This window comes from Neophocaena asiaeorientalis, unplaced genomic scaffold (genome assembly GCF_003031525.2).
Source record: "Neophocaena asiaeorientalis asiaeorientalis breed wild unplaced genomic scaffold, Neophocaena_asiaeorientalis_V1.1 scaffold568, whole genome shotgun sequence".
In the NCBI taxonomy this organism is placed as follows: Eukaryota; Metazoa; Chordata; class Mammalia; order Artiodactyla; family Phocoenidae; genus Neophocaena; species Neophocaena asiaeorientalis.
In genome coordinates this window covers 51,721-79,218 of record NW_020173954.1, presented here as the reverse complement: position 1 = coordinate 79,218, position 27,498 = coordinate 51,721, and the positions used below count along the sequence as shown (strand labels likewise).

At 42.1% G+C, this 27,498-nt stretch overlaps 1 pseudogene; it reads left to right on the top strand.

The window, feature by feature from the left end:
• The window catches only part of LOC112404804 (elongator complex protein 1-like), a 77,652-nt pseudogene that overhangs the window by 3,220 nt on the left and 46,934 nt on the right, over positions 1 to 27,498 (top strand).

Genomic DNA, 27,498 nt, shown 5'->3' with positions numbered 1-27,498 from the left:
GGTATACATTTGAAGAGATATCTTGCTGACTAAATCGTTGAAGTTAGTGGAGGAGGGCTATGTGGACTTTAATGTTAGCTTGACATACATAAATAGCTGAGAATAAGCACTAGGTGACGTACCCAGTCAAAACTTCTTTATAAAAATGAGAGTCAGAACATTTTGAATAAATTCTGTCTTCCCTGTTTTGACTATAAGCTCCTCCACTCCAGCTCAGTAGCTTCCAGTGCTGTGGATACTTACGGAATGGCAGATTTGCTAAATGAGAACAAAATCATTCTTGTTTGTGCTCCTCCAAGGTCAACAGACCCTAATTATGGTGACAAAAGAGTTTGAACCAATCATGGAACAGCAAATCCACCAGGATGATTTTGGTGAAAGTAAGTATAGCTTTGTTTGAAACATTTTGTGACTTGTCTTGCACACTAATAGGCACATCATAAGCCCAAAGAACTTAAACCCCTACTTAATTCACTGTCTGATAGCCCAGTTCCTTTAGTTCATTCCAGATTTTAAAAGGCATACCTCTGGTGCCTCTCAAAGTCTCAGAGTTGGCTTGGTCAATAACTTGGGGAATAGGGATCTGTGCTTAGAATCACCTGGGTAGTTGTTGCCCAAACCCCAGGACAGGCTTAGCCGGGGTGTTTAATGGAAAGGACTGTACTAGCTAGAATAAGGAGAGCATTTCTGAGGTACAGTTTTGGGGAGAAGACAAGAGAGGCAGGATAGAGAGCTGATTTTTGTTCCTACTGATTAGACCTGAATTTTCATGGGACCCGTCATACTGTTTTCTTGCTAAGATCCAGCTGAGGTGATATGGGCATTAGGCTGTGGAAGTATTGAAGAGGAGAAGAGTCCTTTCATGGGAACCATCATATTGTTTTCTTGCTAAGATCTAGCTGAGGTGATATGGGCATTAGGCTGTGGAACTATTGAAGGGGAGATGCTTATTGAGTATAAGAAGCTCTGGCCAACTTGGGGGCACCAGGTAGCTGGCCTGATTGAGGAGAAGGATAGGGGAGATGGTATTTTAACTTTTGCTGAGGTCTAACCTCATGACTTCTCCTTCTACTAAGTAAGAAATCATTTAGAAAGGTGCTACTCATTTATTAATTCAAAAATAATTTGTTCAGAAATAATGTTTGAGTAGGTAGTATGAACCCAGCAGTGGGTTTGGTGCTGTGGCTAATTCATCTTTTCCCTTAAGGAGTCAATAATAACAGGATGTGCAGGTATTAGGGTAGCATAAGGAGAGAAAGGGAGTAATGGGGACGGAAGACTTCCCAGAAGAGGCCGACTTGAGCTGAGTTTTGGCTGATTTGGTGTTGGGTAAATGAGGGTTGAGGGTGGGGGGGTGGTCCAAGCAAGTGAATTAGTTCATTCCAAGGCAGGGATGTTTCACAGAAGCCTTTGACACAGCATGGCCTATTCAGGCAACTATGAGTACTTCAGCATTACCTAGTGACAGGACATGGATGTGGAATGAAATAAAGGGGAGGGATTTTGATTAAGTTTGATAGGGAATTTGGACATTAAGTTATAGGAGATCAGTCATTAAAGGTTCTGATGATGCAAGATTGATTGATTGGTGGAGAGGGAAGAGGCGAGACAGGGTTATCTGGTAGGAGGTTGCTACAGGAATCCAGGTGAGAGATAAAGAAGGTGGGTGTGGGACTAGAAAAGGGAAAAATGCAGGAAATTTTTGATTCTCAATGAGGATAGGAGTACATTTTTTGGAATTATGGGAAACTTTTTTTGAATATATGTGCATGGTTCCCCTCCTGCCCTAGCTAGTTTGAGAAGTACCAGTTTAGAAAGTGAAATAAATAGGCTTTGGGTATGTAAGGTGAAGAAGAAAGTTTAGTAGAACTCTAGCCAGAAGCTCAGGTGGTGGAAATAAAGATGTCAATATCTGAGAGGGAAGGTGGGGGAAATGCTGGTCTGTAAAGGGTGGGTGATGAGTTCCTTTTTGGATTTGTTTAAGGGCCGTATGGGATCACCAAGTAAAGCAGGTGAGTAGAAGGGGCTGAAGCTCAGGAGAGGCCAGAACTGTGGACTGGGTGTCATTGGCATGTGGGGAATCTTTATAGTCTTGGGATTAGATGTGCTTGCTCAGGGAGCAGGTATGGTGCTGGATCTAGGGCCCGGGGTGGGACTCTGGGGCATCCAGCTTTGAGGATAGTCATAGAGGTAGTAACCAACACATCTTTGCATGGGAAAGTGCTCTGGACCTGGCTCATTCCACCGACTTTTCCATAAGAAGTCTAATAGAGTAAATCAAAGGAGAGGGAGTCCAAGTCAGGGTCTTAGGTCTCAGAAATGTATTTGTCAGTACAAAAAGTCACTCTGTGGAATGGTGAATAGATATTTTCCTTCTAACCGGGGTGTCGACAAACTTGTTCTGTAAAGAACTGGATAGTAACTGTTTTCCGCTTTCAGGCCATATGGTCTGTGTTGCAGCTACTCAACTTTTTTTTTTTTGCCGTACGTGGGCCTCTCACTCTTGTGGCCTCTCCCGTTGCAGAGCACAGGCTCCGGACGCGCAGGCTCAGCGGCCATGGCTCACGGGCCTAGCCGCTCCGCGGCATGTGGGATCTTCCCAGACCGGGGCACGAACCCATGTCCCCTGCATCGGCAGGCAAACTCTCAACCACTGCGCCACCAGGGAAGCCGCAGCTACTCAACTTTGCTGATGTAGTATGAAAACACTCAAAAGACAGTACATAAAGAAGTGTGTTCCAATACAAGTTTATTTGTAAAAGCAGATGCAGGCTGTAGTTTACTGATTCCTGCTGTAACTCCACCACTTATTATCTGATCCCACTGGAAAAGTTGTCTTGCTTTGCTCCTTGACCCTTTATCTCTCTGTGGAAACTTTCGGATAGAAGCCCAGGGGTCTGCACCAGGATAGGCACTACTGTTTGTATACAGCAGCAAGGTATGCTTTGGGGTACTACAATACTTGGATGTGCCCAAGCAGAGCATACAGGAAATGGTCATGCTGACCCATAATTTATAGGAATTATAAACAGCCCTGCATCGTCAGAATCAGCATCAGTTATAGGAAGGAAACTTTGGGTCCTGGATCTGGCCAATGCTTTCAGGGGCATCTCTGTAGTACCTCTTATAGGTGGATGTTAAGTCCTACCTTCAGCAACAGAAGGCTGCATTATTTCAAGCAACTCTGACTTTATATTTCAGGTAAGATCAGCATTATAATTTAGAAAGAAGCCCAGCCTGGAAGGCAGAAGCCCTGTGTTCTAATTTTGGCCTCTGTCACTAGGGGGTCTCGGTCTCTGTCTCTGTGAGTGGTTGAATTCCATAATCATGGTCTCCTCCAACACTAGCAGGGAGGTTGGATACATTTCGTGGATTGAACACTTACAATCGGAATTTTGTTCCCAGCTCTTGTCTTCTTGAGTTTTATGTTTTGTTATCTGTGGACGTATTGCATAGATTCTTCATGTTTCGTTCTCCTTGTAAAGTGGGGATGGATTGCTGACTGTCATCAAGGGAATTTATATACGATGGCAGTAGAGCTCTTTCCAAACTAAGGGCATTTCAACGTCTTCAAAATCACTTCAGCATATAATATGGAACATAGGTTTTTAAAATATTGACTGCTGGTCAATTTATTGAGAGGTCTCAGAGGACCCAACTTCATGAAGAATAGCTATGAAACTGCTTTTATTTTATTTAGCTTATTGGTTGTCTTGCATATTCTCACTCACTTGTTCTCTAGGCAAGTTCATCACTGTTGGCTGGGGCAGGAAGGAGACGCAGTTCCATGGATCAGAAGGCAGGCAAGCCGCCTTTCAGCTGCAAATGGTAAGCTTGGTATGATGGATAAAGAACCTTCTTTGGAACAAATAGAAGTTCTGCTTACACACCAGGAGCTCTTAGGTGTCCAGGTGTTACCAAAAGTGGGGTCCGGCTGCTCGCCACTCTAAAGCCAATAAAGAGGCAAGGTTGGTGGAAAGGAAAGTTTGCTTTATTCCGCTGGATGCCAGCAACCGGGGGGTGGGAGTGTTGGGGGCGGATTTTTGTGCAAAGGCCGACTCCCCTCCCTGACAACCAGTGGGCAAGAGCTTTTATAGGCCGAGGGAGGGGGCTATATGCAGAAACAGTACAGGCAGCTCTGAGAGTCATCTTGAAATTGGTGATGTGGTGGTCTGACCAGCATCACCTTGATTATTAAGTACAGTTAGTCTTTACTTCCAGGGTCGGCTTGTTCCCGTTTCTTTGAGGCCAATTCTTGGATTTGTGGCAGCTTATGTCATGGCCACAGTCTGGTCATCATGTAGTTAACTTCTTCCACCCAGTGGGGGCTTCAGTATCTATAAGACAGTTCAAAGGATATGGCTCAGAATATTATCTATACCCCTTGAGGAGGAACTAAAAAAGTCCTTGACTGTGCTTAATGACTAAACTATTATTATGTAGTCATGTTGGACTGTTTTCCTTTGTTTCTGCATTTTCTCACTTCTCTGATTAAACTTATTGTTTGGCTAAAGGTTTTCTGCAGACAAAAGGCAGGCTGAGGGCTTCCCTGGTGGCGCAGTGGTTGGGAGTCCGCCTGCCGATGCAGGGGACATGGGTTCGTGCCCCGGTCCGGGAGGATCCCACATGCCGTGGAGCTGCTAGGTCCTTGGGCCATGGCCGCTGGTCCTGCGCATCTGGAGCCTGTGCTCCGCAACGGGAGAGGCCACAACGGTGAGAGGGCCGCGTACAGCAAAAAAAAAAAAAAAAAAGGCAGGCTGAGGACATGGGGTGGGGAGGGACCATAGGGTCCTGCTCTGTTTCACAGGTAAAGGGTGTTAATGGACAGATCTCTTCTGCTCTAGTAAAGCTGAAGCTGTTTAGAGACCTTAGGGAATGAGTCATCCTAGAAAGATCCTTTTTTCCTTTCTATTGCCAAGTTGTTTTGTTATTCTTTTTTTCACATAGAGAATAATTATCACCAGTATTCATTTTAAAAAATAAGTCATCACAGACAGAAATGAAACACTCTGTATCCCTTCCTGATACCCTTCCCCTTCCTCCCCAGAAGGAGCTGCTGCCCTGCATTCACTGTTGTTCATTCACATGCATGTTTTTATACTTTTCCTACATATGTATATATTAGTCTTTTTTTTCCTGATTTCTCTTCCTGGATGAAACTATGTTTTCCTTCTTTCTGGATACATTTTGAAGGATAGAGCTACAGGATTTATTGATAATAGATCAGATGTAGGGTAAGAGAGAGAGAGAGAGGAATTGAGGATAATCCCCAGATGCGGGCCCGAGCAAATGGAAGCATTTTGTCTATATTATATGTGGAAATTTCCCTGAGCTGACCTTCTAGGATAGATGAAATCATATACTGCCTGCCGTTACATTTTCCATCCTTACTTTATTTCTGGCTACATTCCGTGTAACTCATATTGTCTCCTAACCCTTCACTAGAGGAAGTTTGTGTATACCACAGGGCGATTTCATTGAGAATAAATCTTGTTAGGCTGCTGTGTATTCCCTACTGTGCAGCTTGTGGCACTAGCACCATTCCGACTTAGCCTATCACTGTAATGTGATGATGGATGTTCAGGTGGTCATTTGTCCCCAACTCCACAGAATTGGCTTCTGTCTTCAAGGCTTTCGGGACGGAGGTGCAAGTGGCACTGGAAACCTTTCTTCTTTCTGTGCTGCAGAATGCGGAGCTTGTTCGTGTTTTCATCACTGCTGCTGGCTTCATCTCCTCTGGCTCTTCCCTGCCCACCTTCCTCTCATCTTCTTAACTCTTCTGTGCAGCGTTGCGAAGTTTACTTAGTGAATGAAGCGCTACCCGCTTAAATTTAGACAAACATAAATTTCCTTGTATAGTTACCTGATAGATTCCTCAGCTCATTATTTTATTTATTTATTTTTTGCGGTACGTGGACCTCTCACTGTTGTGGCTTCTCCCGTTTGCGGAGCACAGGCTCCGGGCGTGCAGGCTCAGCGGCCATGGCTCACGGGCCTAGCTGCTCCGCGGCACATGGGATCTTCCCTGACCGGGGCACGAACCCGTGTCCCCTGCATCGGCAGGCGGACTCACAACCGCTGCACCACCAGGGAAGCCCTCAGCTCGTTATTTTTAATATCTAGATCTGTAGCTCTTTTTCCCTGTTGCTATGCTTGGAGGCCACCTTTTAATGCCCAGAGAAAGATTTTGTTTTGCTTTGTTAAGTTCTTTTCTCTCGATTTCTGGGTCTAAGGGCCCTTCTGGAAGGGTACCTGAGGATTCTGTGAAACTCGATTTCTAGATAGCTTAAACCTTATATAAAAGGTTTAACTTTAGGGCTTCCCTGGTGGCGCAGTAGTTGAGAGTCCGCCTGCCGATGCAGGGGACACGGGTTCGTGCCCCGGTCTGGGAAGATCCCACATGCCGCGGAGCGGCTGGGCCCGTGAGCCATGGCCGCTGAGCCTGCGCTTCCGGAGCCTGCGCTTCCGGAGCCTGTGCTCCGCAATGGGAGAGACCACAACAGTGAGAGGCCCGCGTACCGCAAAAAAAAAGGTTTAACTTTAATAGCCTGAGGCTTGTTTGGTTCTGGGCCATTTAAGGCCCCCAGTAACATTTGTGTTTTTTCCTCTCTTTAGCACGAGTCTGCTTTGCCCTGGGATGACCATAGATCACAAGTTACCTGGCGTGGTGATGGAGAGTTTTTTGCTATGCGTGTCGTTTGCCCAGAGACAGGTATGGAAATAAATTTTTCTTCCTTTTGCTTTGAGGGTTTTCTTTCATTACACCCATGAGGTAACGATGTGCTGGTTTAGGTGTTAAATGAATATAGAGCTAAGAATCAGAAGAGTTCTTTGAGGCTATTTGGCCCAGCCTCCTACCTGTTGGATACAAATTTTTAACAAGATTCATCTAATTGGCTTTGTGAAACCATGACAGTTTTTATTAAAAAGGAAGGTGTTTGGAAGTTCGGACTTGACAACATTTATCACAATGCTTTAAGTTTTGCCATTGTTGTTTTTCTCCCTCTATCTACTACACAGGGGCTCGAAAGTTCAGAGTGTGGGGCCGGGAGTTTGCTTTACAGTCAGCCAGTGAGCCTGTGGCAGGAGTGGGACCTGCTCTGGCTCGGAAGTGAGTGGGAGAAGAAACCTTGTAACTTCTTCCCAGAGAACTTCTTGGTACTAGGGTGGGAGTGGTGGTACCTATTGAATGTAGGTGTTTATAAAACACAAAGAGATAATTACTTTTTCTCATTTGGCTGTAAGCCTGTATCTTTCTTTTTTAGTTCCCTGAAGTCTGAATGTGGTTTGAATAGTAGATTCTGAGCTTCACAGACCTCATCATTCCAAGGCCCACACGTTTTGTAGGTTATAGGCAGGGCCTACATGAAGCCACTGTGTAAAACAGAAAGTGGTGCTTAGAAGGAAAGTTGCAGTCTGTGAATTTCTGTGGGGCAGCAGAGCTTTGGTGAAAATTAGGAAAGGGCTTCCTTTCTCTGCACAAACTCCCACACTAAGGGGACCTGTTTGCTGAGGAACACGTGGGCTGGATTTGGGCCCGATTCACCTGTTGGCCTAGTACCATTGTGCAGGTCACAACCTGCTTGTGATATGTGGCTGTCCTGGTTATAGATAGAAGAAATATTTCCTGCCTCAGTAGCATCTGTTACAGGCAAAACCTAGGTCTCTAGGTTTTAGACATCTGTTTCCCACCAATATTTGAGTGGCAATTGGATGACAGAGCAAAGAGAGAAATGTATTTGAATTAAAACTAGAGACAAATATAAACAATATGGGGCGATCAAGGTGTTTTCAGTAGATTGAGAAGTCTTTAAAAATACCTACCTGAGTTGCTGAAGTCATATAATTGAAGAAATAGTTCATGGTTTTATAGGACATTATACTGGGAATGGTTTAAATAATTTATTGGTTCTTTTAAAAAGTCATCCAAGTGCAGTCTAAATCTGTGAGTCTTTGTGGGCAGATAGAGCCCTTGTGCAAATCAGGAAAAGGCACTATGTCCTCTGGGCAGATACAGTCCCACACTAGGGTGACTGCTTGCCAGGAAACATGGGATTTAAAACTTCCTTGGATGGAGGCTTTTTGTTTTTGCTGAAAGAATTGTTTCTCTGAATTTCATCTTGTTCTTAGCCAGCTGGATGAGCTTTTGGATGCTCTAACACTCTGGGTTTGCTTTAAGGCCCTCAGGCAGTTTGATTGCATCTATGCAAGACAAACCCAATCAGCAGGATGTTGTGTTTTTTGAGAAAAATGGACTTCTCCATGGACATTTTACACTTCCTTTCCTCAAAGTTGAGGTTAAGGTAGGTGCCTGAATTGTTTTACCATCACATTTAGAGGACTTTCCAGAGCTATAGAGAAGATTTGTATTTGATATGGCTATGTAAATAGAAGCCCCAGAGTAGACAGTAATAAAAATAGTGGCTTCCTATGACTGAATTTTTTTTTACACACCAAATTGTTTTTATTAAGGAGATTTTGCAGGGAAGAAATAGCATTCCTTCCTCACCCTAGATAAAACACAGAAAGGAAATAAAAATGTCCGTTTTTATTGTTCATTTTGAGAAAAGCATAATTCTTCCAGTGATAAAGATACTTGTCATTTTTAACATTTAAACCTTAAGGAGGTTGTGTACCATTTGGATCTTTGCTGGAGCAGAAACAAATCATGGTAATTTTTAATTGTGTAAAAATTTAAATATATTAAAAGTTGAGAGAAGAGCTTAATGAACTCCCATGTACCTATTACTTACTTTCAACAGATATATACCAGCATTTTACAAAATTATTTTCATCTATTCTTCACTCTCTGGCACACACACACACACACACACACACACACACACACACACTCTCTTTAAAAATATCTCCTAGGTTTTAAATTTTAATCAACAGATATATACCAGCATTTTACAAAATTATTTTCATCTATTCTTCACTCTCTGGCACACACACACACACACACACACACACACACACACACACTCTTTGTAAAAATTTCCTAGGGTTTCAATTTTAAAAATCATATTTTCAATATTCGTTTCTCTAACAGTTGAGAACATTTTTCTTTATATAAGCACAATTCCATTATCACACCTTATAAAATTAGTAATAATTCCTTAATATTACCTAATACCTCGTCCATATTCAAATTTCCCTGATTGTCTAAAAATGTCACCTTCATTTGGTTAAGTATTTAAACATAATGCATTTTTTTGAAGTCCTCTACATATGATGACAGAGATTTGTTTAATAACTCCATAGGTTAGTAATTTACAGCTAGGGATCAACTCAAGTGTGGGATTATTTGACTTGTGAGAGCAGGGAATTTAGCTATCATAAAGATTTTGAGGTAAATACGTAAAGGCCAGTGACAGGTCTTTTTTCCCTACTAGGTTAATGACCTTCTCTAGAATGCAGATTCCACCGTGCTTGCAGTATGGCTGGAAGACCTTCAGAGGGAAGAAAATTCCACTCTAAAAACCTATGGTAAGACAGCTCTAGTATCTCAGCCTTCTGCCCCATAAAATGTAATTGAAAGTAGTAGGCCGTGGAGTTTCTTTTATCCCTTTCACTTAGTCCTATAATGGAATCAAAGATAACTGAGGGGGGTAGGTAGAGATGAGGGAGTGGTTAGTTTTGATGGGAGGGATTTCAGTTATGTATCAGGCAGGGTATCTAAAGAAATAGAATCAGGGTAAGCTGGCTGGTTGGAAATTCAGTGAAGAGTTGATGTTGCAGTCTTGAGTCCAAAATCTGTGGGACAGGCCCACAGTCTGGAAACTCGGACAAGATTCTGTGTTACAGTCTTGAGACAAAATTCCTTTTTCTCTGGGAAGCCTTAGTTTTTGCTCTTAAGGCTCTATAAACTCTTTGGATGAGATCTATCCACATTATGGAGGATAGTCTGCTGTACTTAAAGTCACCTGATTATAAAGGTTAATCACATCTGCAGAATTCCTTCCCAGCAACATCTAGACTGGTGTTTGACCAAACAACTAGACACCATAGCCTAGCCAAGTTGACATGTAAATTAACCATCACAAGTCATCAGTGCTTTCTCTTCATGGATGGTACCAGTGTAGCAAATCAAAATGCTAGCCAAAGGAATACTGTGGAAGTGAAAGAGAAATGAGATTAGATATAAGTAAGAATCTTCTGTAGCTTTTAAATGGTAAATCAAATTGTAAATAAGTATTTTTCAGTGTATATGTAACATGTGAAAGCATTAGAAAATAAAGATGGGAAGAAAAAAAGTCGCACAGGCTTAGTTGCTCCGCGACGTGTGGGATCTTCCCAGACCAGGGCTCGAACCCATGTCCCCTGAATTGGCAGGCAGATTCTTAACCACTGCGCCACCAGGAAAGTCCCCAGGTGATTTTTTTAATGTGTAGCCAGAGTTGAGAACCACTGACTAACCAGGTGTTAATGGCTGGCCCTGTGATGTGCTCAGGATAAAAGTGTTGCTGCAAGAACAGCCACAACATCTGTCCTTACAGAGCATGAGCATGTAGTCTAACTTAACCCAAAGCTAGGTCAAAGTATTGTAGTAGCCTTGTTCTAGAACTAGGTTGGATTTGCTGTGATTGCTGAGTTAAGAATTAGTGATCAGGGAGATGTTTAAAGAAAAGAAATTCCTTAATATAATTAAAATCTTCATTTATGTGTGTCACCTGTTTAATAAAGGTTGGCTTTGACATGATTAGGTCTTTTTTTTTCCAGGTTTATTGAGATATAATTGACATGCAACGTGTACATTCAGGAGGTACAATGTGATGATTTGATACATGCATATACTGTGAAATGCTTGCCACAGTAAGGTTGATTAACTCATCCTTCACTTCACATAATTACCATTTTTGTTGTTATGGTGAGAACTTTATTTTGGCTGCGTTGGGTCTTCGTTGTTGCGTGTGGGCTTTCTCTAGTTGTGGCGAGCGGGGGCTATTCTTCCTTGCCGTGCGCGGGCTTCTCATTGCAGTGGCTTCTCTTGTTGTGGAGCACGGGCTCTAGGCACGCGGGCTTTGGTAGTTGTGGCACACGGGCTCAGTAGTTGTGGCTTTTGGGCTCTAGAGCACAGGCTCAGTAGTTGTGGCACACGGGCTTAGTTGCTCCATGGCATGTGGGATCTTCCCGGACCAGGGCTCGAACCCATGTCCCCTGCATTGGCAGGCGGATTCTTAACCATTGCACCACCAGGGAAGCCCGGTGAGAACATTTTAAATCTACTCTCGTAGCAACTTTCAAGTATACAATACAGTATTGTTAACTGTAGTCACCACGCTATACATTAGATCTCTGGAACTTGTAACTGAAGGTTTGTACTCTTTGACCAACTTCTTTCTGTTTCCTGCACTCTACAGGTTTTGGTCTTGTTCTTTTAAGGGTAATTGCATGCTGATCTCCCTTGGACATAACTGCATGCAAAACACCTGGAAGAAAATAATAAGCGTCTTAAGCGTAATACAACATAGTGATGCTAGTCTAGTGCTCTTGGATTGGGTGTTTTAATACTTTTAATCTAATTGCCAAGTTTTCTTCTTTCTAAGTCTTTATGGAAAAAAAAACGACTCACTAAAGCACTGTCCTATGGTAGGAGCCTTCCATCATCATGATCATGAAGTGTGAAGGTAGAGGCAGAAATGAACACGTGTGCTTCTGACCTTGTTGATGCTTAATATTTTGTCCTCATGAAAAACTATACTTTAACAATTATTGTTAATATTATTATCTTAATGAAGAGGCTGAGCAGAAAGGGTCATTTGAAAAAGAAAAGGGTGTCCTCACCCCTCTCTAGCAAGTGTTACGAAGTCTGGTCCTCTGGCCCCTGCCTCTGATGGCCTCCTTTTCATTTTCCCCTGCAGTTCAGCTCTGGACTGTTGGAAACTATCACTGGTATCTCAAGCAAAGCCTGCCCTTCGGCACCTGTGGGAAGAGCGAGATTGTGTCCCTGATGTGGGGCCCAGTGACCCCATACCGGCTGTATGTTCTCTGTCAAGGCTGACATTACCTCTGCTATGACTGGCACTGGGCGAGTGACCGGAGCTCAGGAGATAATTTAAGTGACATGGCAAATGTGGCTGTTGTTGATGGAAGTAAGGAGCTGAAAAGTGTGTCCATGGGCCTGCAAGGGGCCTGAGCCAGGAGCCTGCAGATGTGGTAGTTTGACTTAAACAGTGCAGGATTTTTATTTGATTGATTATTCTGGTTGTTTGGTTTGTTTTTACTTGTTTTGGTTTCGATTGGATGGGAACACCCTTAGGTGAGGCGTGTACTCCCCTGAGGACCATAGTCTCTCCTCTCCCCCCCACCACATCCCTCAACTCCCTTTTCTACTACAACCATGGCCTTTACATATTTACTTGTCTGGGCTTTGAAGACATTGACATTTCTGACCCTGGGTGGAGAGGAAGACAACAGTAGGCTTGTGGCATTGGTGTGTCAGCCTTGTCTTTGTGCCCTGACATAGCGTTCCGTTGACTCTCACACCACTCCATTGTGTTGCTTTGTTTTTTGATATAATGCTTGCTAATTATGTACCTTTCCAGTATCTTCAGTTCAAGTCACAGACATCTGCCTAGTACTCGGATTGGATTGGTGTTTTTTAATTAGGTTGAGGGTTTTTGTTTAGTGAGGGGAAAGAAACTAGGGAAAGTCAGTCTTTCCTGAATAGACAGTTTATTTATTGCTGATGACAAAGGAAAACTTGCTTCTAAGATTGTAATGTGAGTTGGTGTACTAATTTATGTTCTATGTAGTGATCATAATACTGATTTTACAATCATATGTTCTGTAGGCCCAGCAGTACTTTTTCAGGGGTCTCAGCTTTGCTGAGACCCAGCAATACTCTTCAGGTGGCTCTCCACACAGGTTTAAAGCTAGAACTCTGACCTTTTGGCCTGCTTGCCGTGGTCCCTGGCACCTGAAACTCCAAGCCCCGTGATGGACTGCTATAGGCCTGGAGGTGACAGTAGCCAGATATAGACAGAGCTCTGACACTAACTTTCCTCCTCTACACTGTATTTAAGCTTATTCATGATAAAAACACCAACAATTACTTTTAAGAATCACTGTATATTTTCTCCCACCATTATTAGTTAGTGGTACTGTGCTGTTCAGTTGCCTTGTTTTACAAATTGAACATCCATGTGTCTAATCCTCTTTCTCTCTCTCATGCAGACAGGGTATTGGTGACAGTCTTCCGGCAGTGTGGTTCCACCTCCCATGTGCACCTACCGACTGCTGCTCCCACACCCTGTAGCTCAAATCATGTTCTCCACACACCCTAAAAAGAGTAACGACCTCTCTGTCCTAAATGCCAGTAACCAGATTTTTGTTTATAAATGTGGTTTGTTCAAACACTGTTATCAGGATGTTCTGAATCAAATCTCTCCTACACAAAAGCAAACTATAGTTTGGTGTTGCGTTGGCTCTAGGGCTTCAAAAAATTTTGAAGTTTATAATTAATATCATTATTACTGTGATGTTTAATTGACTTGTAGGGTTTTTTGTGTGTTTGTGTGGGGGGCTTCAATCCTACTCTGGCTAATAAGAACAATTCTTTTTGCTTTGTTGAACTTGAAGGGTTAGTTATTTAAGAATAATTCTCAATCCTAGAAAGAACGTAGTATCTCATTACATCCTTAACATGTTTTACAGTTTTCATTGCCATTGCACATATCTTCAGTTGATCTCACAGCTTTCCTAGGAGCTATGTCAGAGGTGGAGTTTTTCTGTTTTATAGATGAGGAAACAGAATGCCAGAGGGTTTGCAGTCTGCTTGAGCAAGAAAGGACAAGGACCTCTACTTAGGTGTTTTAGCGTCTAATCTAGTTGTCCTTCCACAGTCCCGTTGCTCGCAGTTTCTAGTTGCTTTCCTGATGTACTTGGAGAACCTGTAATTTGTGAATTCTATGGTTGTGTCGTAAGTTATACTGGCGCATGGCAGTGGTAGGCTTGTTTTCAAATAAGGTTTGAATTCTCAGCCTGAAAGGTAGGCAGAAATTTAAGAAAGAGGTTGAGATGTGGTTATTTTCTAGATTGCTTTATTTGTAAAGTGGATTACCTTCTAGAACCCATTAAATGCAGGACCCCATATCCGTGGTATCAGGAAAAATGTTTGTAGCTTACTATGATAGTATTTGCATTTTTTTCCCCCTAGGTGATAGTCCAAGTGTAGACTCTGCGGTGAAACTGGGAGCTGTGGGTGGAAATGGATTTAACATTTCTCTTAGAACACCTCATCAGGACAAGAGATACATGTAGGTTGTTCTTAGTTGCCTTGGAACTCTGGGCACAGAAGCAGCCAGCATTTAGTCCTAAATTCAGCCAACTGTTATTATCTTATCCTGTGCCTTTTGCTCAGTGGAACAAGAAGTAGATACAACACCTGGGCCCTGGTTTTTCAGCCTGGTTGGGGAAGTCAGTTACCTATATATCTGAATGTCATATATGCTGATGGGTGGCAATGGAGCATAAGTCTTAAACTGACTTAGAACCCATTCCCCCACCATCCCTGGGGGGATTTTCAACAGGGAATATCCCATGGGAAAGATGGAGATGCAGATGATAGATCACAGTGCATTTGCCTACACAGATGAGGATACATACATTGTTAATGTGCGGCTGACCTAATGCAGTCTCTAGTTTGTCTCATCCTACAGTGCAGAACTTTTGGCTGCTGTGTTGCGAGGCTCTCAGGTTGGAAATCAGAATGCATTTTCCTATGGAAATGATAGTATGAACAGTTGGATATAATTGAATACCTCAGGTACATTATAGGCATTGTAAAATAACCCAGAAGCCAAATTACTAATTATAAGTCCATTTCTGTGAGAATCCAGAATTTGATTCTGTTCTGTTTATCTCTTGCGTCTCCGTCCCTCCCACCCTCCCTATCCCACCCATCTAGGTGGTCACAAAGCACCGAGCTGATCTCCCTGTTCTGTGCGACTGCTTCCCACTAGCTACTGATTTTACATTTGGTACTGTATATATGTATGCGCAACTCTCTCACTTTGTCCCAGCTTACCATTCCGCCTCCCTGTGTCCTCAAGTCCATTTGCTAGTAGGTCTGCATCTTTATTCCCGTCCTTCCCCTAGGTTCTTCATGATCATTTTTTTTAGATTCCATATATATGTGTTAGCATTCGGTACTTGCTTTTCTCTTTATGACTTACTTCACTCTGTATGACAGACTCTAGGTCCATCCACCTCACTACGTATAACACAATTTTGTTCCTTTTTATGGCTGAGTAATATTCCATTGTATATATGTGCCACATCTTCTCTATCCATTCATCTGTCAATGGACACTTAGGTTGCTTCCATTTCTGTCCTGGCTATTGTAAATACAGCTGCAATGAACATTGTGGTACATGACTCTTCTTGAATTATGGTTTTCTCAGGGTATATGCCCAGTAGTGGCATTGCTGGGTCATATGGCAGTTCTATTTTTAGTTTTTGAAAGGACCTCCGTACTGTTGTCCATAGCGGCTGTATCAATTTACATTCCCACCAACAGTGCAAGAGGGTTCCGTTTTCTCCACGCCCTCTCCAGCATTTATTGTTCGTAGATTTTTTGATGATGGCCATTCTGACTGGTGTGAGGTGATACCTCATTGTGGTTTTGATTTGCATTTCTCTAATGATTAATGATGTTGAGCATTCTTTCATGTATTTGTTGGCAATCTTCTTTGGAGAAATGTCTATTTAGGTCTTCTGCCCATTTTTGGATTGAGTTGTTTGATTTTTTGTTATTGAGCTGCATGAGCTGCTTGTAAATTTTGGAGATTAATCCTATGTCAGTTGCTTCATTTGCAAATACTTTCTCCCATTCTGAGGGTTGTCTTTTGCTCTTGTTTATGGTTTCCTTTGCTGTGCAAAAGTTTTTAATTTCCATTAGATCCCATTTATTTATTTTTGTTTTTATTTCCACTCTTGCTGAGTTTCTGCTGAAAGATCAGCTGTTAACCTTATAGGGATTCCTTTGTGTGCTATTTGTTGTTTTTCCCTTGCTGCCTTCAATATTTTTTCTTTCTATTTAATTGTTGATTGTTTGATTAATATGTGTTGTGGCGTGTTTCTCCTTGGATTTATCCTTTATGGGAATCTCTGTGCTTCCTGGACTTGATTTACTATTTCCTTTCCCATATTAGGGAAATTTTCAACTGTAATCTCAAGTATTTTCTCAGTCCCTTTCTTTCTCTCTTCTTCTTTTGCGACCCCTATAATTCGAATGTTGGTGTGTTTAATGTTGTCCCAGAGGTCTCTGAGACTGTCCTCAATTCTTTTCATTCTTTTTTCTCTATTCTGTTCTGCAGTCTTATTTCCACCATTTTGTCTTCCATGTCACTTATCTGTTCTTCTGCCTCATTTATTCTGCTGTTGATCCCTTATAGAGAATGTTTAATTTCATTTATTGTGTTTTTCATCATTGCTTGTGTGCTCTTTAGTTCTTCTAGGTCCTTGTCAAACGTTTCTTCTATTTTCTCCTTTCTATTTCCAAGATTTTTGATCATCTTTACTATCATTACTCTGAATTCTTTTTCAGGTAGACTGCCTATTTCCTCTTCATTTGTTTGGTCTGATGAGTTTTTATCTTGCTCCTTCATCTGCTGTGTGGTTCTTTGTCTTCTCATTTTGCTTAAATTACTGTGTTTGGGGTCTCCTTTTCACAGGCTACTGGTTCGTAGTTCCCGTTGTCCGTGGTGTCTGCCCCCAGTGGTTGAGGTTGGTTCAGTGGGTTGTGTAGGCATCCTGGTGGAGGGAACTAGTGCCTGTGTTCTGGTGGATGAGGCTGGATCTTGTCTTTCTGGTGGGCAGTTCTGCCTCTGGTGGTGCTTTTTGGGGGTCTGTGATCTGATTATGACTTTAGGCAGCCTCTCTGCTTATGGTATTTTGTTCCTGTCTTGCTAGTTGTTTGTCATAGGGTGTCCAGCACTGTAGCTTGCTGGTCATTGAGTGGAGCTGGGTCTTGGCCTTGAGATGGAGATCTCTGGGAGATTTTCACCATTTGATATTACGTGGATCTGGGAGGTCTCTGGTGGACCAACGTCCTGAACTCAGATTTCCCACGTCAGAGGCACAGGCCTGCCACCTGGCTGGAGCACCTAGACCCTGTCATTCCCTGAGATCCGACCTCCGAAGCTGGAGCCTCAGCTCCCAGCCCCCACCCGCCCTGGTGGGTGAGCAGACAAGCCTCGCAGGCTGGTGAGTGCTGGCTGGCACCCATCCTCTGTGAGAGAATCTCTCCACTTTGCCCTCCGCACCCCTGTTGCTGCGCTGTCCTCTGTGGCTCTGAAGCTTCCCCCCTCCAAGCCCATGTTCTTAATTACTGCACTACTTTGTCTCCTGGGAACATTTATTTCTAAATTAATGGGAATGATGAGCCAATAACTGAATATAACTATGTTTCTTAAATGTCATTATATGCAATATATTTAATAAATGAATATATTTCCTACCTGTGTATGATTTGGGAGCTGTCTATATAATGCTTAGTAGTTTTTCAAAGAGCATGTACATGGATTATTTCATTTCACAGACTTGAAAGTTTAGAGGACAGATTTAAGGCAAACTAGAAAGCGTGAGGCAATTGAGAATATAGTTTAATGTTTTAAAAGATTGTGGGAAGGATAGCTCTAAGTCATTTAGAGAAGATTTCATGAAGGGCATAAATAAATTACCTTGAACTTTGAAAAAGAGAGAGGTTTAGGATTGCCAGAGAAGGATTGAGAATGTTGGGTGTGGTGGGCAGAAGAGTGTCAGTGAGAACCCGAGGCAGGAATGCTCCTGTGTGGGGCTGAATGTAGTGGAGAGACTGAGTCCAGGGAGAGCTGGTTGAATAGGAAGATCAGACTAGTGCATCAGCTTCTTCAGTGCCCGCTGAGGATCTGCTGCTTGAGCTGAAAGGCAGGAAGTAGCCATTGTGAGTTGCCGCGTGAAGTAGTAAAAACAGGCCCTCCTCCAGTGTCTGAATGCTACAGGAGGAAGGCATTAGTGGCAAAGAAGTCATCTCCCAAACTAATTACTCATTTTGATATGAGATGCTTAGGAAAGGATCCATTCTACTGAGGCCTAAATATCTGCTGGAGCCTGGTTTGAATGCTGGTAAGTGGTAACAATGGAACACTCCTGGGGTTTATTAGTGTAGGACCTGGGGCAGTCAGTTTTTCTTCTGTAGTCAGTTTCTTGAAATGTTCTCTTCAAATCTAAAGATCTCAGAGTATAAGGTACTTAATTTTAAATACTAGAAAAACATATTCTTAAGCAAGGCAAACATTATTTTTGGATTTTCTAGTATTGGGCATTACCTCAGGTTGTGTCCCTCCAAATAAGGAGTTGACTGTATATAAAGTGGTTCATTCTTCATTCAGGAAAATCTCGGTGATGTCGAAGTCTTACTCATGTTTTGAAAATTCTTCAATATTTAAAACAGAATTCAGTTTGAGAAGAGTGAAGATGAAGAAGTAAGCCCACTGAAGCTCAGCCTTCTCACCTGGGTTCAGGAAGACGTTTTCCTGGCTGTGAGCCACAGTCAGTCCACCCCAAGCTCTGTCATTCACCATCTGACTGTGGCCCCTTCTGAGATGGATAACAAGCAGGGACAGCTCAATATTAGGCATTCCAACAATTCCCTGTATTCCATGTGTTAATATGTGGATAGAGTTAGGCTTCTGTCTTTTATGAGCCTAGGACTTTATTTTTGATTTTTACTTCCACTGAGCAGAGTTGAGGGGCAGTGGCTTCCTTTTTAGACATACTTAGCAAGAGGGTTAAGTCTAGTTTTTAGTCATGTCAAAATATAGATTAAAATGCATCAAGAATTGGTGAAAAATAGCACAAATACCAATAGATGAGGCAAAACATTTTTAAGGTGTGTTAAGAATTTTAATTCAGCTTATACTTACATTCCAGCAGAGTAATTATTAGCCTATGAGAATTAGCCACTCTAATTACCCTTGTTAGTTATTAAAATCAATTATGATATCTATATATATGCACTTCATTTTGATTTAGTGACTTCAAAATACTTCTTCTGGCCTCCTATACATTTTGTTTGGTACTTGATTGCATTTATTACTAGAAAGCCTCTTCTATTTTTCTTTGCTAAAATTTCATAGCTCCCTGGCCCTGAGTTTCATTTTGATTCCTGACTGCATCTTTGTCACGTAACAGGTTTCATTAATGAATGCTGTTTTCTGTATTACAAACCCTGTTGTGCAGCAGATAGCGTTGTCTGGACAGCTCCGAGAAATCCTCAGGTTACCAGTGTCAAAACTCGGCACCTTAGGCGTACATTGATAGTAATCCCCAGATTCACATGTAATTAAAGGTCTACTGGTTAGCTTGAAATTCTGAAAACCGTTGTTGCAAAATTAGGAACCTCTCTTTATTGTATACATAAAGCATATTCCAAATGCAGTCATTAACTTCATTAACTTGAATGATAATGCTTCATGTTTTTAAAAAGTATTTATTTTTGATTTATTTTGGCTGCGCCAGGTCTTAGTTGCGGCACACAGGATCTTTTCTAGTTGTAGCATGCGGTATCTAGTTCCCCAACCAGGGATTGAACCTGGGCTCCCTGCATTGGGAGTGTGGAGTCTTAACCACTGGACCACCAGGGAAATCCCAATAATGCTTCATATTTTTAAGAAGGTTTTGTGAATATGTCTGGATGCAGAATATGTGCTAGCTGCATGCATGCAGACTTAACAGGGCTTCCTTTGGAAAACAGAGCAATTTACATTAGAAATGCCTAAATTATGCATGTTTCTACTACTCCAAATTTGAAGGTTTTTTTATCATTATCTTGTAAAAGGTAGATGCCGTCATCTCATTTGCTGTAAAGGAAGTGAGAAGTCATTTAAAATATATTTCTGCTGCTTTGACTTTTGTTTCTCAAAAAAGACTGTTTTGTTCATGCAAAATGTTAATGTCTTTGATGGATATGTAGTCCCCCAATCAGCTTATAGCTTACATTTACTATAGCTTGTGCTTTGTAAAAGGTACTCTTTTAAGTGCATTTCCTATATTAACTCACTTATTTCTCACAATACCTCTCTGAAGTATGTACTGTTTGGCGCCCTCATTGTACAGCTGAGGCAGCTGAGGCACAGAGCAGTTTAAGTAACTTGCCTGAGATAACGCAGGTGGAGCCAGGATCCAGTTCTAGCCATTGCACCTCCAGAGTCTATTCCCTTAACTTGTCAGATAATTTATCCTCCCCAAATTTGTGGCATTTTGGAGTTTTTGGAGATTTGTTAAGAACTCTTTGAATAAATGTTAGCATTGGCACCATTTGCTTTTATCGTACCTCTTCCACTTCCTTTAAGACATGTCTACTCTTGGTTTGTTGACTCAGGAAAAACTAAAATGGCAATAACAGATTCCCCTCTTCCCATTAAGGGAGACCCACAGGTTTCTATGAATGAATATAATAGCAATAGAGGTATTAAGTGTGCTCACTTTCCTACAGATTCACTGCTTTATTTAATGCAGTAAATTGAAATAAGTTACATAAAGTTTCTGCCAGAATAGGAGTGATGACCTCACAATGTAGACACCTAGTTTATTGACATTGTGGAAAATAATGTCATGTGACAGGTAACTGCTTTACTTGGGCTTGCGCTTGCAATAGTTTATCTATTACTGTGTATATACATATGGGTGTGCATTTATTATATTTATGTTATATTGAAATAGGCAGTGCAGCACCAAAGGAAAATTATACCTTTTTCTGTTTTGCAAAATCAATGAAATGTCAGTACTTTTAATCCTGCAGAATCACCCTCTCTGGCTGTTGAACCATGGAAGAACCCTGGTGAATTTCCTGTTCGATTTCCTTATCTGTGCGCACAGACCGAATTGGCCATGATTGGAGGAGAGGTAAGTAAACACAAGGCAGAAAAACTTACCACTTAGAGCAGTGACCCAGAAAGTGATAGCATTAAATAGAAAGAGTGTGTGCTTTGGAGGTGGACCTGAGTGTCCACTAAATCTCAAGGCAACAATGAGAAGTTACTGTCAACAATGAGAAGTTTCCTGAGTCTCAGCCTCTCAATCTCTGAAATGGGATTAAGAGATTACCTGGCATGTAGTAGTTAGTTGATTCCTTTCCTTGGAAGTATAAATTCAAAAATAGAAAAATGCAACTGGCAGACATTTATCTCCAGTTGTACAAAACATTCAAAGTTAGTTTTATAAGTAACTTTTGGGGACAACAGAAATGTAATCTTGAAACTAGTAATCAGTAGGTTATCATTCATCAAATATTAGAATGCCTATAATTGTGGCAGATGGTAGGACACAGTGGTTACAAAACCAAACAGCTGACTAATTCCTGCCCTTCTGGAATTTTTAATCTATCAATACAGGTATGGCTGTCCCTTCTGATAGGAGAATGAAGTAAATGAGCAGGGCGTAATGGTAGAGAATAGAGAAGTGTTTGAGGCTAGTTAGAGGATGGTAGCTGTGAGGATGGGGAGACCAACTTTTGGTGGTCTGGGAAAGCCTCTAGGAGGTGGTGGTGTATGTGCTGAGTGTGAAGAAAAAGAAAGCTCTATCTCTGAGAAAGGGAGAGTGTTCCAGGGAGGAGGAACTGTACCTACTGTGAGCTTAGAAAGAGCTCAGCTTATTCAAGGAACCTAATGGAAGCAATGGCTAGACCTTAGTGATAGGCCATGGGAAGGAGTGTGGCTTTGCTCATTTAACATAGATTGGGAAACTGATGATTTTAATCAGGGAGTAGTGTGATGTGCTTCATGGTTTGAAAGGTTATTCTGGCTGCCCAGTAGAGAGTAGGTTGAAAGGGATGAGAGTTGAAGTGGCTGTGACTGGAGGCAGTGAGGGCCGAAAGGTGATATGTTTGAGACATGCATAGGAGATAGAAATGGCAGGGCTTGCTGATGCACTGGATGCGCCATAGTCCACTTTGCACTAGACCAACCACATCTTAGGCATCTTAAGTCCCCATTGCAAGGACCTAGATGTGAAATCATAGGGCAATGGAACCATGTAATAGAAAAGTTTGGTTTAACTAGTTTGGTTAGAATTGTTTGTAATTTCATATTTTATTTCTTTGTCCTTGGCCTGACTGACAGATGTCGCTTTTTCATCAGTGACACTGAGGTATCAAGGCTTGTTCTGACACTGGATCTTTCTCAGTCTTGGCTCCAGGTAATATAGCTAACTCTCCCCTTTGCCTCCCCGACCTTTTGTAGGTTGCTTCAAATATCACATCATTTGCAGTATATGGTGAGTTTTTATTGTTTAACGACTCATTCCCATACTTGCCACTGTTTTTGCCTGAGAGATGCTTCATTGAAAAGTAACTTTTCAGTGTATGAAATAGAAAATAGTCCCTGCTGTAATATTATTTGTCCTTTGAAGTCTTGATGACTTAAGATTGTTGCATACAATTTGTTGCTGTTTATCATGGAGTCCTAGACTGGAGAAAACTTTTCAAGTTCATTTACTTAGCCCCTAATCTCAACATAATATCTCAGTTGAATCACTCCACACCAGTTAGCAAAGAGGAGGTCCTTCCTTAAGCAGCACATCCTAAGGTAAACAAAAATTTTCAGGAAATTTTTTAATGTAACTAATATTTTACTTTGAATTACCATGTAGGCACCAAACTGGCAATATGCTCAATCTTCTTTGTAATCTTTCTTTTCTCACTGTGGCAACCCTCTATTGTATATCTGAAGGACTCCATCTCATGGTTCGTAGGAAATCGGCCGCACTTTTTTCTGTGTTCCATGCCCCCCCCACCCAGTGTGTATGTGTGTGCATGCACACAATTTTCTTATGAAAATAAAAATATCCCACTTATTTTCTTTGCTTCTATTGATAACTTGGAAACAGGGAATCTTTCACTGATACGATCATAGCTTTATCAGTACAAGAAGACAGAGAGAAGCTGCCCAATCCTCCCTGTGTTTTCCATATCAGTTGAGAAGTTGTGTATGGGCATGTGCATGAGGGCTCTGTGAGAGAGCACGAGATTCTGGGATAAGGTTGTTTATCAGAGGGGCTAATGGTCTTGAGGCTGAGTGAGAGAGCAGTGTGGCTTAGTTGTTAATTGCTTCCTTCTACTTTGGATACTCTGCAGTTTCAGCTGCAGTTAATGGAGAGTGGCTTGTCCTGTGTCTAATGGGGAATCTCTGTGGAAGGTGGAGAGGGGTTCATGCATTGTCACTGTTGTGCCCCAGGACACAAAGCTTATATTACAGGTAAGCTGATTTTTTCAGGCTATATTTCTGATAGTCGTTTGGCAGTAAATACCAAACAGAATTCTTGTGGATTATATTTTAGGCTCTCTTACCATTTGTATTAATTTATTATAAACCTTTCCTTGCTAAGTTCTCTGTTAGCTTTATACAAAGGAATGTTAATACAGGCTCTGCCCAGTAAGGCTAAGAGGGAAACTTCTCTTAAAAGTCAAAATAGGGCTTCCCTGGTGGCGCAGTGGTTGAGAGTCTGCCTGCCGATGCAGGGGACACAGGTTCGTGCCTAGAGAAGCCCACCCCAAAAAAAAAAAAAAAAAAAAAAAAAAAGTCAAAATAAATTTTAAACACAACTAAATTTTGCCAAAAGTATGCTCATTTGACAGTGTTGTGTTAGTTCTCTAAGAAGAGTTAGGTAAAGTTGTATATCCTGGGTATTTAAATTTTTTTCTATTTAATTAAAAATGTTATTGATTTGATTTATTTATTTTAAGATGCCAAGGGGAAACTTAGAAGTTATTCATCATCGAGCCCTGATTTTAGCTCAAATTCGGAAGTGGTTGGACAAGTAAGTACCATGTATATGATTAGTTAGCTTATTGTTATGACTTATATGTGAAGACAGCAAGTATTCCATTAAGATTTTTAAAACTTAAAAGTCTTTAAATCTTTCATTACATATGTCTTCAGTCAGATTCTCAGAGGTTCACTTTTTGTCACACTTTGCTTCTTATATCGTATGGTGTAATAGACATCCCTAGCAGAAGGAATCATGAGGCTCATTGTATGAAACAGGGCTTCCTAGCCTAAGGGGAACCATATGGGCTTTAGATGGCCTGTGAACCCAGGGAAATTTTACACCATCCTGTGTCTCTGTGTATTTGTTCGGGCAGAAGACACAAGGCTTTCAGCAGACTTATAAAAAGGCCTGTGACCCAAAAATGCCTGAGCCACTGTTGTGAAGGAAATGATCCATTGTTTGAATCTCTGAATTTGGGGGAAACTTTATACTGGAAAGATGTTTACTAATATTTTGTTTAAAAAGAAACTAGACATCTACACATGGAACAACTCCTACAGAACACCTACTGAACGCTGGCAGAAGACCTCAGACCTCCCAAAAGGCAAGAAACCCCCCACGTACCTGGGTAGGGCAAAAGAAAAAAGAATAAACAGAGACAAAAGGATAGGGATGGGACCTGCACCAGCGGGAGGGAGCTGTGAAGGAGGAAAGGTTTCCACACACTAGGAAGCCCCTTCGCGGGCAGAGACTGTGGGTGGCGGAGGGGGGAAGCTTCAGAGCCGCGGAGGAGAGCACAGCAAGAGGCGTGGGGGGTGGGAGCAAAGCGGAGAGATTCCCGCACAGAGGATCGGTGCCCGCAGGCACTCACCAGCCCGAGAGGCTTGTCTGCTCCCCCGCTGGGGCAGGCGGGGCTGGGAGCTGAGGCTCGGGCTTCGGTCTCGGAGCGCAGGGAGAGGACTGGGGTTGGTGGCGTGAACACAGCCTGCAGGGGGTTAGTGCACCACGGCTGTTTAGGAGGGAGTCCGGGGAAAAGTCTGGACCTGCCAAAGAGGCAAGGGACTGTTTCTTCCCTCTTTGTTTCCTGGTGCGTGAGGAGAGGGGATTAACAATGCTGCTTAAAGGAGCTCCAGAGACGGGCACGAGCTGAAGCCAAAAGCGCGGACCCCAGAGACAGGCATGAGACGCTAAGGCTGCTGCTGCCGCCACCAAGAAGCCTGTGTGCAAACACAGGTCCCTATCCACCCCCCCCTTCCAGGGAGCCTGTGCAGGCCGCCACTGCCAGGGTCCCGGGATCCAGGGACAACTCCCCCGGGAGAACTCACAGAGTGCCTCAGGCTGGTGCAACGTCACGTCAGCCTCTGCCGCCACAGGCTCACCCCGCATTCGTACCCCTCCCTCCCCCAGGCCTGAGTGAGCCAGAGCCCCCGAATCAGCAGCTCCTTTAACCCCGTCCTGTCTGAGCGAAGAACAGATGCCCTCCAGCGACCTACAAGCAGAGGCGGGGCCAAATCCAAAGCTGAGCCCCTGGGAGCTGTGAGAACAAAGAAGAGAAAGGGAAATCTCTCCCAGCAGCCTCAGAAGTAGTGGATTAAAGCTCCACAATCAACTTGATGTACCCTGCATCTGTGGAATACATGAATAGAAAACGAATCATGCCAAATTGAGGAAGTGGACGTTGAGAGCAAGATTTATGATGTTTTCCCCTTTTCTGCTTCCACCATTTGTCCTAGGGTTCTATCTGTCCATTTATTTTCTCTTAGTAATTTTTTTTTATTTTAATAACTTTATTATATTTTATCTTACTGTATTTTATTTTACTTTATCTTCTTTCTTTTTTCTTCCTTCCTCCCTCCCTCCCTCTCTCCTTCCTTTCTTTCTTTCTTTCTTTCTTTCTTTCTTTTTCTACTAATGCTTTCTACTTATTCTGCCTTTTATTCTGAGCTGTGCAGATGAAAGGATCTTGGTGCTGAAACTAGGAGTCAGTGCTGTGCCTCTGAGGTGGGAGAGCCAACTTCAGGACACTGGTCCACAAGAGACGTCCCAGCTCCACATAATATCAAACGGCAAAATCTCCCAGAGATCTCCATCTAAACACCAGAACCCAGCTTCACTCAATGACCAGCAAGCTGCAGTGCTGGACATCCTATGCCAAACAACTAGCAAGACAGGAACACAACCCCACCCATTACCAGAGAGGCTGCCTAAAATCATCATAATTCCACAGACACCCTAAAACACACCACCAGACGTGGAACTGCCCACCAGAAAGACAAGATCCAGCCTCATCCGCCAGCACACAGTCACTAATCCCCTCCATCAGGAAGCCTACACAGCCCACTGAACCAACCTTACCCACTGGAGACAGACACCAAAAGCAATGGGAACTAGGAACCTGCAGCCTGCAAAAAGGAGACCCCAAACACAGTAAGATAAGAGAAATGAGAAGGCAGAAAAACACACAGCAGATGAAGGAGCAAGACCTAACAAATGAAGAGGAAATAGGCAGTCTACCTGTAAAAGAATTCAGAATAATCATAGTAAAGATGACACAAAACCTTGGAATAGAATAGACAAAATGCCAGAAACATTTAACAAAGACGTAGAAGAACTAAAGGTGAAGCAAACAACGATGAACAACACAATAAATGAAATGAAAAATACTCTAGATGGGATCAACAGCAGAATAACTGAGGCAGAAGAACGGATAAGTGACCTGGAAGATAAAATAGTGGAAATAACTACTGCACAGCAGAAAAAAGAAAAAAGAATGAAAAGAATGGAGGACAGTCTCAGAGACCTCTGGGACAACATTAAACGCACCAACATTTGAATTATAGGGGTTCAAGAAGAAGAAGAGGAAAAGAAAGGGACAGAGAAAATATTTGAAGAGATTATAGTTGAAAACTTCCCTAATATGGGGAAGGAAATAGTTAATCAAGTCCAGGAAGCACAGAGAGTCCCATACAGGATAAATGCAAGGAGAAATACGCCAAGACACATATTAATCAAACTGTCAAAAATTAAATACAAATAAATATATTAAAAGCAGCAAGGGAAAAACAATGAATGACACACAAGGAAATCCCCATAAGGTTAACAGCTGATCTTTCAGCAGAAACTCTGCAAGCCAGAAGGGACTGGCAGGACATATTTAAAGTGATGAAGGAGAAAAGCCTGCAACCAAGATTACTCTAGCCAGCAAGGATCTCATTCAGATTTGATGGAGAAATTAAAACCTTTACAGACAAGCAAATGCCGAGAGAGTTCAGCACCACCAAATCAACTCTGCAACAACTGCTAAAGGAACTACACTAGGCAAGAAACACAAGAGAAGGAAAAGACCTACAATAACGAACCCAAAACAATTAAGAAAATAGGAATAGGAACATACATATCGATAATTACCTTAAATGTAAATGGCCTAAATGCTCCCACCAAAAGACACACGTTGGCTGAATGAATACAAAAACAAAACCCATGTATTTGATGTCTACAAGAGACCCACTTCAGACCTAGAGACACATGCAGACTGAAATTAAGGGGATGGAAAAAAGATATTTCATGCAAATGCAAACCAAAAGTAGTAGCAAATCTCATATCAGACAAAATAGACTTAAAAATAGAGACTATTAGAAGAGACAAAGAAGGACACTACATAACAATCAAGGGATTGATCCAATAAGAAGATATAACAATTGTAAATATTTATGCACCCAACATAGGAGCACCTCAATACATAAG